The sequence below is a fragment of the Erigeron canadensis genome, chromosome 1 (genome assembly GCF_010389155.1).
Source record: "Erigeron canadensis isolate Cc75 chromosome 1, C_canadensis_v1, whole genome shotgun sequence".
NCBI classification, from domain to species: domain Eukaryota; kingdom Viridiplantae; phylum Streptophyta; class Magnoliopsida; order Asterales; family Asteraceae; genus Erigeron; species Erigeron canadensis.
This window is the reverse complement of record NC_057761.1, coordinates 23,851,847-23,867,711: the sequence shown is the minus strand read 5'-3', so window position 1 is coordinate 23,867,711 and position 15,865 is coordinate 23,851,847. Positions and strand designations below refer to the sequence as shown.

At 38.6% G+C, this 15,865-nt stretch overlaps 1 pseudogene; it reads left to right on the top strand.

Annotated features, from left to right (window-relative positions):
* The first annotated feature begins 298 nt into the window (after nt 1-298).
* LOC122587635 lies at nt 299-3,308 on the top strand (annotated as a pseudogene).
* Nucleotides 3,309-15,865: the final 12,557 nt, after the last annotated feature.

The window sequence follows — 15,865 nt, the reverse complement described above, 5'->3', positions numbered from 1 at the left end:
TGCATGAGAGCCTGATTTTCGTAGTATATAACATAACAGTAACCATGTTGTACGGAGCTTCGTTTGGTTCTAGCAGCAGTGAGTTTCTGCTCTCTTTTTTTCGATCTTCTCGGCTTTATGTTTATATGCACATTCTTTTTATTTTATTTTGAACATTCTTTTTATTTTATTTTAAAAAATTGTAAAGCATCAATGAAAGGTTGTAAGAATGTAAGATAGTAGTGTTGATATTGGTCTTTCTAATACTAATAACCAGTAAAGGTCTAGCGCTTATTTGTGTACGATTCACATACATTGAATGTCGTATGTCGAGCATTTAGTCACTGTCGTAGCTGATGTACGTGCGAGTAATTGTGCTTTAGAAATATTTAATGTAACTATATATTCTTAAAGATACCAATAAATATTTATATCCAGTTTGCAGGTTCCATGTAGTATTCATTCCTAGAATCCTCTGTTTATAGGGCGTAAGTCACGTATCTAAACATCTACTGTTAGTAGTACTTATCTTGATTTGATATATTTGTGGAAAATCTAAAATAAGATTGTCAAATAACGACAATTAAAGGTTTTGAGTTTACGCAGTGATTTGTTATATATGCGAGATTGATAGATAGCTGTATGATAGATACCTCATATTTGGGACTTCCCAGTATGCTTTGTAATTCTTAATATTGCTGTCAGAAATATAAGAAATCTTATTGTTTTTCAATTTCAACAGCTTTTGATTTTTTGGACATCCCATTTAATAGCCCATTTGGGTCACCATCAGTTTTTGGGCAGATCAATAATGCAAATAACAGTCCATTTGCTCAAAAACCATTTCGTAGCCCATCTTCCTTTGGTGCACAACTGGAGGTTCTAATTTTGGTGGCACATCTACTAATGCGTTTGGTTCTGACCAGGTTTTGGTGCATCATCTACGCCTGCTTTTGGGAGTACAATGTCTGCCTTTGGAGCTTCATCAAGTCCAGCCTTTGGTGGTAAGCAGACTATGAACTAATCTACTATTAATGGTTTTGTGAAGAATATCTGGTTTTGGCTTAATCTTTAATATCAGTTTTATTTTGGAATGTGTATATATATATATATGTAATTTTTCGCATTGCTGTCAGAAATATTAGACATCTAATTGCTTTTGATTCCAACAGCTTTTGGGCAGTCATCTAATAGCCCATTTGTGTCCCCATCAGTTTTTGGGCAGATCAATAATGCAAATAACAATTCATTTGCTCAAAAACCATTTGGTAGCCCATCTCCCTTTGGTGCACAAACTGGAGGTTCTATTTTTGGTGGCACATCTACTAATGCGTTTGGTTCCTCACCAGGTTTTGGTGCATCATCTACGCCTGCTTTTGGGAGTTCAGTGTCTGCCTTTGGAGCTTCATCAAGTCCAGCCTTTGGTGGTAAGCAGACTATGGACTAATCTATGATATTAATGGTTTTGTGAAGAATATCTGGTTTTGGCTTAATCTGTAATATCAGTTTTATTTTGGAATGTGTACATATATGTGTGTGTGTGTGTGTCGCTTTGCTGTCAGAAATACTAGACATCTAATTGCTTTTGATTCCAACAGCTTTTGGGCAGTCATCTAACAGCCCATTTGGGTCCACATCAGCTTTTGGGCAAAACAATAATGCAAATAACAGTCCATTTGGTGCACAAACTGGAGGTTCTATTTTTGGTGGCACATCTACTGGTGTGTTTGGTTCCTCACCAGCTTTTGGTGCATCGTCTACACCTGCCTTTGGAAGTTCAATGCCTGCCTTCGGAGCTTTATCAAGTCCAGCCTTTGGTGGTAAGCAGACTATGGACTAATCGTTAATATTAATGGTTTTGTGATGAATATATTGATTTGGCTTTCTGTTTGGTTTTAGTCTCTTATTTTATCAATTGTATGAATTAAACATTATCATTCCTGCTCTTTGATTCTCTTTTATCCCTTTTTATATCTTATAAATTTATTCCGTCGCCTCCATTCAAAATTACAGGTACTTCTGCGTTTAGGCAAGAGCCTGCATTTGGTGGCTTTGGATTTCATATAATCATTCCTGCATTTTATATTATTCCTGCCTCAAGTATTCCGGCATTTGGCTCTTCACCGGCTCCTGCTTTTAGTGTTGCTAGCTCTCCTTTTGGTATAGGGTCTAGTCCAGCATTCATTCAATCTGCATCTGCATTTGGCAGCACTCCATTCGGTACTGCTACCTTGACCTTTGGGGCACCAACCTTTCCTTTTGGTACATGCTGCTCTGTACATAGCTGTTTCTTTGCTCTAGAAATAATAGTTTGTGTTGTGGTGCTTGAAATGTTTACTTGGCTGAAATATGTTTCTTCACACTTAAATGCGGGTGGTCAGGCCACAACACCAGCATTTGGGAGCCCTGGTTTTGAAAAATCATCTGGTCAACATGTGGAAAGTAGAACTACACCTTATGCTAAGACCACTGATATGGGAAGTAGGGTAGCCCCTTATGCTCAGACACCTGAGGCTTATAGTGATGCTAGCGGTACCGCCGTTGGGAAACTGGAGTCAATATCGGCGATGCCTGCATACAAAGAAATAAGTCATGAAGAACTTAAATGGGGGGACTATCAATCAGGAGATAAAGGTAGTGATTATGTGGTAATCATTTAATTCCTGATTTGTTAGTATTCATATCTTTGTTCTTTTTGTTTCAGGGGGGCCAAATCCTGCTGGTCAGTATTCTGGTGGAAATGGAATGGGCTCTGATACTCAGCAATCAAACCTTTTTTCTTACGCTCCTGCATTTAATCAGATAACTTCAAATCCATTTTCTTCCACTGTTGTCCCAAAGACCTCAACTTTCAGTACTCCGGGTTCTTCAAACTGTTGCCCTTCACTCGTATCTTCGCCCTTTGGTCCTGGAATGTCTAACTCATTTACATCAACACCAACTCCAACACCACCTGTATTTCGTACAGCTCCTGCTTTTACATCTACTACTTCTCCATCTCCTTTTGGTACTCCTAGAACATCAACTTCTGGACATCTATATTTGCTACAAATCCACCCCAGAGAAATTCATTATTTTCAACTAGTCTAAGCTTCGCCAACACACAGTCATCTCCCTTTGGTCAAACAAGTTCTCTGTTCGGGCAGAGTAACTTTGGGCAGCCTGCCCCAGCCTGTAGTGTTTCTGTCTTTGATCAATCAAATGCATCTGCAGGAAACAAGTTCTCAAGCACCCCATCATTAAACACTAGCAGCATGACATTCAACCTAACAACTGTGAGTTTCTTTTCTAATGCTTTTTATGAATCATTGGTTACTTACTATAATTAAATGTTAATATAGTCGTTGGGGAACTTGTTTTCTTCTAGCTATGTTTCGACAACTTTCTTCTAGCTATAGGTATTACTATGGTTGGTCTACTAAAAAGCTAATATCATGATCTGGTTTAAGATTTTAGCTTGTAATTTTCTCTTTACAAGTCTAATTATGTTAAAAGTGGACTTTGGAATCGATGACATTACCCACATCTCTTTTGAACCGGTAGACCCGTCAACCAGTCATAGGACATTAACATGTCAAGGTGCTACATATTAATTAGATTTGCCTCTGTATACAAAATGACTTCTCCGTAAAGTGTGTTAAGGTGTGGGAACTGTGATTTTGCTTTAGATATGAACTATAAGGGTGGTTTACAACTTATAAAGTTTGTTATTTGATAATGAAGTTTGGATTTGTTTTTGGCATTTCTAGAGGCAGAAAGTTGTAGTATCTATTGGAATTTCTTGTGCGTGTTGTTACTTTTGAATGGGCTGATTTGGGTTGTGTTATTTTTTAACGGGTCTGGAACAAATTTAGCCAAGAGGAAACAAGTCTAGCGGGTTTAAAGTCGCACAAAGTTTATCCCTAATTCGTGTATCCTCCTCGTGATTTTTAAGAATTTAGATGATTGATGCAAACCTTATTAACTTAATTAAAAGCATGCCCAAAATAAACTATCCAATCAAGTAAGGAAACTGCTTTAATTAATAATGGACAGCAGGAAGAATATTCGTTATATCCTTTCTTTTATTTAAATCATGCTATTGAAATCTTTTAATGCCAGTTTTTGGTGATCTTGGCTCACTTGTCCGAATCTGTTTCTTTTATATGGGATCATTGACATGCTTGTATGAATATGTAAATTGTTTATTTTCCGACTGGTATCTGAGCTGAGTCCAGTATCTCTAGTCACTATCTAATTTTTGTTGGTGATGTATGCAGCCTTCACTTTCAGTACCTTTTCAATCAGCTCAACCAACTCAGAATTTAGGTGATTTTAGTTTCGGAAATTCAGCAGGCGATTCATCACATTTCAATTTTTGGACTTCATAGTCAATTCTTGCCCAAGAAACCAATTTTGACCCACTTCACACTTGTCAAACCCTAATTCAACCTAGAGTATGATTTAAAGGATCCCAAGACTTAATTTAAGTAATGTATGACATATATAATGTGTATAAACATAGCCCATCCCAAATACTTGAATCAAACATCACAATTTAGCTCAAAAAATCGTTTTTACCCATTTTGCAACTCCAAGAAACCCTAATGACCTAAATTTAGACTTAAGAAGCTTCAAGACCCGATTTCAAGTGTAAATAACTAATTTTGTACCTATTTAAACATAACCCATCTCCTAAATTCGTTTCATTTCATCCCAACAAGCCTCAATATCGATTTTGACCTAATTACATAACCAAAACCCTAGTATTTGACCCATTTGAGCTTTGACCCGAAATTTGACCCAAGAACTCTCGTATAAGATCAAAAACATAATTACAAACATAAAATGATGAATTTGGAAGAGATTTAAGTTACCAAAACAACCAAAGACTTGCAAATTCGGATTTAGGGCATAAAATGGAAGAACACTTCAAACTCCTAAATTTTCTTGGAAGATGATTGTTATTATTAATGGGGTTTATGTTACTTGACTAATCTAGCCACAACATAAGTATTTATTATGAATTCAAGAAGATTAAAGATGGTAGGTGAAGGAGATGAAGAAGGAAATTGAATGAGATGGAGAAGAGTAAAGGTAGAGAGAGATAAGTGAGAGAAGGAGATAACGGAAAATGAATGAATGGTTGGTTATGTGGGTGGAGAGAGGGGCCGGCCTAAGGAAGTCCATAGTGGGCTCCCACTCCACTAATTTCGACAAATAGCTATTCGTTAATCATTTAAACGCTAAAACGACTTCGTAATCACAATTAGACTTCACGTTACGTTACTATACAACAAAACGTTTGATAATCCATATAAGCCAACAATTTTGTTCATTTTCAACTACATTAAATTACAAGTCAACTAAGTCAAAAATCATGAATGTTACATCATTCTCCCGTTAAAGGGATTTCGTCCCGAAATCTAAATCTAACTAGATTCGTCAAATAAATGAGGATACTTGGCTTTCATGGAGTCCTCCCGCTCCCAAGTAAATTCGGGTCCGCGTCTCTCTTGCCATCTCACCTTAACAAGTGTATACCGAGTGTTCTTAAGCTTTCTAGTTTGACGGTCTAGAATCTCAATTGGCTCTTCTACAAATTTCAACGTATTATCGACTCGGATCTCTTCCAAAGGCACGTGATGGGTTGGATCGACCAAGCACTTCCTAAGGTTGCAAATCTGAAAAACGTTGTGAACTCCACTCAAGTTTGGTGGAAGTTCTAATCGATAAGCTACCGGGCCGATTCGTTTAAGGATTTTAAATGGGCCAATATACCTCGGGCCCAACTTACCACGCTTCACAAACCGAATTACCCCTTTCCATGGGGACACCTTCAACAAAACATAGTCACCGACCTTAAATTCAAGGGGTCGTCGTCTAACGTTTGCATACTTCTTCTGTCTTTCACGAGCCACTCTCAATTTCTCCTTAATTTGAGAGATCACCTTAGTCGTTTCAATAACAATTTCGGGCCCAATGAGTTGGCTTTCACCAACTTCTGCCCAAGCTACCGGTGACCTACAATCTCTCCCATACAAAGCCCTAAACGGCGCCATACCAATGCTAGCATGATAGCTATTATTATAGGAGAATTCAACCAATGGTAAATGTTCATCCCAATTGCCACCAAATTCGATGGCACAAGCTCGTAACATATCTTCTAGTGTTTGAATCGTCCTTTCGGTTTGACCATCGGATTGAGGGTGGAACGCCATGCTCAAGTTGAGTTGAGTACCCATTGCTTCTTGGAACGCCTTCCAAAATTGTGAAGTATATCGGGCATCCCGATCGGATAGGATGGAAATCGACACTCCATGTTTGGATACCACCTCTTTGATGTACAGGCGTGCCATAGTGTCAAATTTATCTTTCTCCCGGATGGCTAAGAAGTGAGCTGACTTAGTCAACCGGTCAACGATCACCCAAATAGTGTCCCGACCACTACTCGTTCTAGGTAACTTCGTGATGAAGTCCATGGCAATTTCTTCCCATTTCCACTTCGGTGTCGCCGGTTGAAATAGCAAACCGGACGGTTTCTTGTGGTCGGCTTTCACTTGTAAGCAAGTGAGACATTCACTAACGTATCTAGCAATGTCTTTCTTCATTCCCGGCCACCAATACAAGTCTCTCAAGCCAAAATACATCTTGTCGGAACCCGGATGAACCGAGTAGGCCGACTTATGAGCTTCATTCATCAATTTTAACCGCCACCCGCCAAGAACGGGTATCCACAAGCGTTCAACAAAATACAACCCATCATCGTTCTTTCTATAAATTTGCTCCTCTAAGCCGTGTAATGCTTCGTTGATGAAGTTTTCCAGCCTAGTTGCCACTCTTTGTGCTTCAATGATGGAGTCACGAACACTCCTTATCACGGTAAAGCTCATGGATTCAAATCGTCTTGGCTTGATACGCTCCTTACGGCTTAAGGTATCGGCTACAACATTTGCCTTACCCGGGTGATACCGGATAACACAATCATAATCACTAAAAAGTTCAAGCCATCTTCTTTGCCTCATATTCAACTCACTTTGATCGAAAATGTGTTGAAGGCTTTTGTGATCGGTATAGATCACACTTTTAGTGCCATACATGTAATGCCTCCAACATTTCAAAGCAAATACGACCGCTCCCAATTCCAAGTCATGAGTTGGGTAATTCTTCTAATGCACCTTCAATTGCCTAGATGCATAAGCAATTACTTTACCCCGTTGCATTAAGACACAACCCAATCCTTGCCCAGATGTGTTGGTGCATTTCCGGGTGACAACATCATTATAGAAGTTTGTCTTGAGTCTATTAAATATGTACTTGTAATAAACGTTAAGTTTTCGCGTATAATAAAGTCAACCTCGAATTGGTCAACACGTTGACTTGGTCGAGCTCGACCTGGTCAAGATCGAATTGGTCAACACGTTGACTTGGTCGAGCTTGACCTAGTCAAGCTCGAGTTGGGCTTGGTCCATGAAATTCGAGGTCCGTCAAGTCCATTAAGTTTTAGTATAAATAGAGATTAAACCTTATGTTTAAGGTTAATCTTCTAGTCGTTTTGTTTTTCATATTTTCGTATTCCGAACCTGGTGTGTTACTTGTAATTGCATTTACCGAAGTAATATACGGTTCCAGTTTATTCATATTCGCGTTCATGTTCACATATTGTGTTGATTGCTAGTGTATAAGATTTTCCGCATTTATACATTAGATACTTAATCTCGTTAGATCCGGTGGCAACGGGACTTTCAATTGGTATTAGAGCCAACGGAGATATTCTTTTGGTTCGGGATTAAGGTTTCGACAACGATAAAGGTGGTTACATTTGTTTTTTGGTCCAATCAAGCTTCATACGCTCCATTCAAGCTCGAACAAGTGAAGCCAAGCTCGACCAGGTCGAGCTCGACCCCTCCTAGCTCGACCTCGACCTTACTCCAAGCTCCAAGCTCGACCAAGACCAGTCAAGCTCGACCAAGACTAGTCAAACTCGATCAAATTCTAGTCAAGCTCGACCAAGACTAGTCAAACTCGACCTGATTTTGTTTTGACCATAACTTTCAAACCGTAACTCCGTTTTTGACGATTCAAGTGGCCACGAATTCGTAAATGAGTCTACTTTCCAATGGTTATGGGAACATCACTTGACCTCGACCAGGTCGAGCTCGACCTCAAGCTCGACCTTGACCAGATTTGGAGCTCGACCTCGACCACAACTGGAGCTCGACCTTGACCTTTCTGGAGCTTGATCTCGACCTTTTCTGAAGCTTGTCCTTTATCTCCTGTTCGACTATATAATCAGATTTGGTGCTCTAAGTGATTGGTCTTTTTAGAATTTGCAATCTTGATTATGTTTAGGTTCTAAGCTTGTCTGAATATTGTACTTGTAAACTCTTTTGAGTTTAGGTTTGATATCTATTAATCGAGTTTTGGAGATCAACTTTGGATTCTAACTTATCACTTTTCGAATTGTCAAGAACTTGTAATCTTGATTTAGTTTTGGTCTAAGCTTGTTGGAATATTGAACTTGTAAACTCTTTGAGTTTTGGTTCGAATTCTGTAATAAAGCAATAGACTTGAAAACTTGATCAACTTTAGGTTCTAAATTTAGACAACTCGAATCAATGAGGGCTAGAGTTCTATCATTTATAGAAGATTCTGAGAAATCTTAGAAGGAATTCAAGACCAGGCCAAAAAGGTTGTTCTGACAAGGAGCTACTGGGTTATCTTTTGATTGTACATGTGAACAATTGTGTCACCATGTTGTTATGGCAATGAGCTATTGTGTTATCTCTGGATTGCATATGTGAACAACTATGGGATTAAGATGACAATGGGAGAATTGTTGTAACAAAAAGACAAACATATGTTGTTTTAAGAATTTTGTAGAGAAAAGGGGGGATAAAAATTTAAAGCTTCCATGTTTTCTATGCAAAATTCTTAGATGTTTGTAGCAATGAAGATCATGGTGTTTCGACAGGGTTTAGTCATGGTATCTTTTTGGTTTTGAATCTGTGTGACATGTGTCCGACCTAGTTTTTGGATCAAAGGCGCCTGATTTAAGATTAGGTGATTCAAATAAATCAGATGAAGATTGAAGACCGTGATTGAAAATCCGAGTAAACTGTTCATGATCTTTGCTTAACATGTGTTTGGGATTTTGTCGAAAAGCTTTTGTGATAAAGTTAATCATTTGTAGCCGAGTAATTGAAAATCAAACCTTTATTTAATGCCAATGATGTGGAGATGATTAATCCGGTGACTAGTGAAGAGGTTGCAGATTAAGTGGTTCTCTATGTATTTTGGAGATGCTTACCTTGAGGGGGAGATTTGATATGAAAGACTTTAGGTGATTGGTGGATTCATGAAGATACAAGACAAAGTCAGACACTATTGGTTGAAGACATGGATCTTGTGAGTGATGCATATCTGAAATTCAAGTTACAGAATTTCTTATCATTGTGAGAGATGATTAAATTCGATTCTGATTGTTGGAGATTCAACTTCTTTAACATATGTCGGTTAAGCTTGAAGATCAAAATAGATTGAGCGATGTTATTTTGCATAATATTTGGAGTGATGATATCCGAATTGCATGAGGAGGCAATGATGTCTGTATTACTTTGAAGTGATGATGTTTGGCGTGATAATATTGCTTGGAGCTTAATTTTGATGTTATTGTTCAGGGGGAGAATTACAATCTGAGTATTGGATTTGTTAATTGTCATTAGGATACAGAGATTTTGCAGTTTGAAGATCAGTGTGCAACGCATAAAGATCAAGTCTTACCAAAAGAAGACATAATATTATTAGTTAACGAAAATTTGTTGATTGCAGATTTTTTAACTAATGATTGTCATAAGTGATAGCAATAGTCAAGGAGTGCTTGATTGGGCATTTCTATTACTATTTCCATGCATTAAAAGTGAAGACTTTGAAGATCGATGAAAACTTCTAAATGCTGATATCAAGGGGGAGTCTGTTGGTGCATTTCCGGGTGACAACATCATTTTAGAAGTTTGTCTTGAGTCTATTGAATATGTACTTGTAATAAACGTTAAGTTTTCGCGTATAATAAAGTCAACCTCGAATTGGTCAACACGTTGACTTGGTCGAGCTCGACCTGGTCAAGCTTGAATTGGGCTCGGTCCATGAAATTCGAGGTCCGTCAAGTCCATTGAGTTTTAGTATAAATAGAGATTAAACCTTATGTTTAAGGTTAATCTTCTATTCGTTTTGTTTTTCATATTTTCGTATTCTGAACCTGGTGTGTTACTTGTAATTGCATTTACCGAAGTAATATACGGTTCCAGTTTATTCATATTCGCGTTCATGTTCACATATTGTGTTGATTGCTAGTGTATAAGATTTTCCGCATTTATACATTAGATACTTAATCTCGTTAGATCCGGTGGCAAAGGGACTTTCAAGATGCATCACAATAAACAACAAAATCATCGGCTCCATCGAGCAAGCTTAAAATGGGTGCATCACACAACTTGTCTTTCAACAATTGGAATGCTTGTTCTTGTTTTTCGCCCCAATCAAATCTTCTTTTACGTTGAGTCAATAAGGTTAAAGGTTGAGCAATCTTTGAAAATTTTTCAATGAATCGTCGATAAGCCAACCCAAGAAATTGGCGAATCTCGGTTGGTGTCTCGGGCCGTCTCCAATTTCTCACCGCTTCAACCTTACTTGGGTCCACATGGATTCCTTCCTTGCTTACCACGTGACCGAGAAAGTGGACCTCTTCAAGCCAAAAGTCACACTTGGAGAACTTGGCATATAACTTTTCCTTTCGGAGTAGTTCCAAGACTTGCTTCAAATGCTCGGAGTGTTCTTCTTTTGTTTTGGAGTAGATAAGGATGTCATCAACGAAAACAATGACAAATTGATCCAAGTAGGGCGAACACACCCGGTTCATCAAGTCCATGAACACCGCCGGTGCATTTGTCAACCCAAAAGGCATAACTGTGAATTCAAAGTGCCCGTAACGGGTACAAAAAGCCGTCTTGGGAATATCATCTCCATGAACACGTAGTTCGTGGTAACCCGACCGCAAATTAATTTTAGAAAAGACCCGAGCGCCTTGGAGTCGGTCAAATAAATCATCAATCCTTGGAAGGGGATAACGATTCTTCACCGTGAGTTTGTTTAGCTCTCGGTAATCGATGCACATTCGGAAGGAACCGTCTTTCTTTTTGACAAATAAGACCGGTGCACCCCACGGTGAGTGACTAGGGCGGATAAATCCCTTTTCTTGGAGTTCCTTGAGTTTGGTAGTGTAAGGTGCCCTATTGTTGCGTGGATCGTAATAAGACGTGATTCGTTATGTCAAGAGTGCGGAATCCTCTTGAGATAACTAGATTACTATTGCCTTTCGTTGATTAATGAGCAATTAACCAACCCAAGGAGATGCACAAGGCTTGTGGTTCGTGTAGGAGATCACACGAAGGAACAAATAACCTTAGATCGTTAATTCGTGAATAACTCTCAAGAATTCGTCAATTATTCAAAACGATTCCCTCAGATTAACCTAATTCCGTAGATTAGGACTTGTATTTATACTAACTGGTATTGGGTTCATGTGGGCTTAGGCCTTAATTGCGTAATTAGGCCCGAACAATAACTAATCGTTCTGCCTCGTGCTGACGTCAGCACGAGGTTCATCCTTCACACTGATGATGTCAGCACGAGGGACGACCTTTAGTTCTTTGTTTTGACTTTGTTTGACTCGTACATAACATCCAATCACCGTTTAAGTGTTCTACGACACTTATAAACCTTGATTCTATGTTCTTGTACCTACAAAACAATATATAACACACAAACACAATACAAAACATAAACAGATATAATATAGAAGTCCAAACGTAATCATTAAATATCAACACAAGTTCTTATTTAAATAATTACAAACAAGTTCCTACAAACATAAACGATAATCAAATCTATGTTGCGATTGTCACACCGAATCTGCATCTACAGACTCCCCCTTGACGATTGCAACTAGATATCTTTAAAGTTTTCAAAACTTGAACTTCAAAATTATCCGTTAAACAAAAGTTTGATGCTATTCGCATGAATTCTCTCTTGTAAACAATGAGCGAGATTGTTGCGATAGCGTCTTTACTCAACTCTCCAGAAATCCACTGCTGAGCAAGATGTATCTAAAAGTGTTCTCTGATCACCTCTTGACAAATTGACAACCTGCATTGGATCATACATGCGTAGCAACATCTATTTCTTTGAATCATCAACAAACATCTGTGTTTCGCCTGACTTGATATCTATCTGCCAAAATGTCATCTCTGTCAGCATATCTTGATCCCATCTGATAGCGGGAACCTTCTTAACACATTTAATCCTCTTTTGGACAAACCGAAATGTGCCATCTGGATTCTTAATCTTCTTCAAAGGTGTTGGCTTTATCAACCTTTCTTCTGGCTTCAGACCTCTATCACTGAAATACTTAATTCTTTCATCTCTGAATCTATTCCAGTAGAAATCTGCAAGTCCATTGCTCTGAAGATTAACGAACCAGTGTCTTCCCAAATCTATCATGTCTGAATCACTGAGAGAGTGGAAATGTCTTTGACTTATTGACATGTACTGGCAACCCTCCTTTCTCTTGATAATAAACAATTTGATTCTGTGATCATAGAACCAACTTTGTATCACTGAGAAATATTTGGGTGCATCCTTGTCTGAGACATATTCCCAAAACATCGATGGTTTATACGTATCACGTATCATCAAACCAGTATGTCCTCTATAACCTGGAATCAGTCTATTAATAATAAACTCATGATCTTGCTGCACCGGAGGTATATTAAATCTTCCAAGGTCAACCTCTCGTGTAGCATCTATATTCCAGTATAGATCAAAGATATTGTTATGTCCTTCATCGACTATGTTTGCATATACAGCAAATATCAAACTTGCAGCATTTTTAGGTTCATCTGGACTATCTCTGATTGGATTGAGATTGAGATGTTCTACTTCAGCTATTGGTTCAACTTGAATGACTTTATCTTCATTAAAGACACGATCAAAGTCATAAGGTGTTTCAAGCAACCTTTGTCTATCAGCTTCCGAAGTAATGAACTCTCCTTCTTCCAAATCTTCATCATCGATATTTTCTAGATCTTATTCAGCATCAAGATCGTCCAATGCACCTATCCTTTGAAGCTTATCTGCAATTCAAACGATTTACATATACAAAGATAAAGAACATAAATCACAAGTCAAGACATAATAAATAGCATAAATACATAAAGAAATTAAAATAAATAATACTATATCATAAATATAATGTAACAATTACATTAATATTTATCTTATAATCTTTATCTATTTCAACTTATAACAATAATATTATATCATAAATATAATGTAACACATACATTCATATTTATCTTATAATAATTATTTTTCATTACTCGAGTATTTTAAAATTACACTGTCAATATGTTAAGCCGAACAGAATAATTCTTTGATAACTATTCTAAGCTGAATAACACTTTGATTAACACTCTAAATTGTTATTATAACTCAAGTAATCTTATGTATACACATCAATTAAAAATACAAAATCAATAGCACTAAGGTTCATAATCCGAATCTAAATCCGAAGCTGACTCTGACTCTGAAGATGTATGAGTTAACCCTGACTGTCCTTTTATTTGATCCCTAAGCGATCCTGGATCATAACAATCATCATAATCCATAATCTCAGCTCTAGCTCTCATATGAGCTTGTGGATCATATCCCAATCTCTTTTCTAGTCTATGCACAATTAAAGGGTGCAAATCTGACTCTGTAGAAGCATTGGTAGTAGAAACAGTCTTAGTTGACTCACTATCCTGAGTAGATTTTCCTTTGCTATTTTCTTTTTCTTTATGATTATGAGGATCATTCACTATCTCCCTTTCTATTCTATCAGAAATAGAATCGGAGTTACCTGAATTGGAATCTTCCCCATCATCATTATTATCTGGATCATCAGGATCTGCATCTGGAGCGGTCATCACAGCTTTGCCTTTATCTTGAGTCCCAGAAGTACTAGCACCAACTGTACTAGCAATCTTTGACTCTCTTTGTCTTGATGACTCCCCCTGAATATCAGCAGTCTCTGTATCCATAGCAACATCATCAGCATCTTGACCTTGACCCTGATTCTCTGGCTCACCTGGTTGTGTTTGATCTTGACCTTGAGCTGGATCTTGATCTTTATGATCATCATCTCTAGTCTTCTTTGCAAGCTCATCATCTCTACAACCATCTTTATCTCCCCCTTGAGCCAAGAATTGGTCAAGTTTAGATCCAAGAGAATGAACAAGAGCGGTCATCATGTCCATCTCTTCCTGATGCTTAGCAGCTTGGAGCTTTAGCTGACTCTCCAAAGCTGTAACACTCATCTCCAACATCTTCTTCTCAGAAAATAAACGACTCAGCTGTACTTGAACTGGTACAGGTGGACGTAAAGTAGAGGCAACATCAGATGTAGAGGCCTGAGGGGGCATCGTAGCTTCAAACGAAGGCATACGAGCACTAGAAGTTCCTGTGGGAGGCATCCGTGGTCTTTGCAGAGGAGCCAACAGACGTCCAATGACAGTAGAAACAGGAACTGTCGCCTGAATAGGAGCAGACGAAGGCCTAGGAGCAACAAGTGTCGGAACTGTAGATTCCGAAGCAGCAGGAATCGTAACAGTTGTAGCTTCAGTGACAACTTGTGCGCGAGAACCAATTCCCCTTATTATAAACTTTGGTCTCGACCTTCTCTCCCCAACAGTAACACCAGCAGAAGAGCAGACCAGACGTAGGAATCTCAGAGACAGGAGCTCTTAAAGCAGCAACCAATGGAGTATCACCAACAGTAGGTGCATGAGACCTCTCCATGGCTTCAGAATAAGAAGCAAACTCTCTATCAACCTCAGCTTGAGATCTTGCATGTCTTCTTCTTCTCTTTGGCAGTCTTTCTTCCTCTTCTTCATCTTCCGAGTCCTCAACAACATTAACCGGGACTTCAGAAGGACCAATATCACATCAACTGGAGCAGAGGTAGAAGTGGAAACTCCAGTAGATGGTGGTACAAGATTTGTAGGATCATCAATATCCTCCATGAGAGCATCCATATCAGAGTCATGCTCCAAATCACCAGCATACAGAGGAACATCATTAAGTCTCTCAAACTGATCAGCTCGTTCTTCATGAGGATCTTCTTGAGCCTGATCATCACCACTAGCAGCAGCAGCAACGGGTTCTTCATCTTCCCAACCTTGTCGAGGTGCAACATAGTTAGGATTAATCAAATGTCCGAACAGAGGTGGATTATCAACCTCAATCGGAACATTTCTTCCCGACACGTGCTTTAAACTTTCTGCAAATGCCTTATAAGTAAGACGACCTAAATTGAACGTAGGACCGTCAAATGGCAAATCAGCTGCAAAGTGACGAATGATAATCATCACAAATCTTGGAAACAAGTAAAACTTCTTGTCAGTTCCAAATGATCTCATTTGCCTTTCAAAATTATCAAAAATGTACTGAGAAAAGCTATATGGCTTGTTCAGCACCAAGACCACCAACTGAGATGCATTTTGAATGTTCATCTGATCATGACCCGTACTCCGATGACTCATAGACCTCAACAAATAGTAAGCAAGGAGCTTCCATTTGCCACGAAGATTCTTTCTAAAGTATGGGTGTGTAATGTTACCAGCATAACCCATATGACGTAGAGCACCGTCACAGAATTCTTCTGTGAACTCAGTAGGACCTTGCTCCATGTCATCAACACCTAAGCATAGAATAGTCCTTAAGTCTCCAGCTGAGAACGAAATAGAACGTCCTCCAACAGTAGTGCGGATGTACAAATGAGCACCCATCTGCACTGATCGGCTGAGTTCCA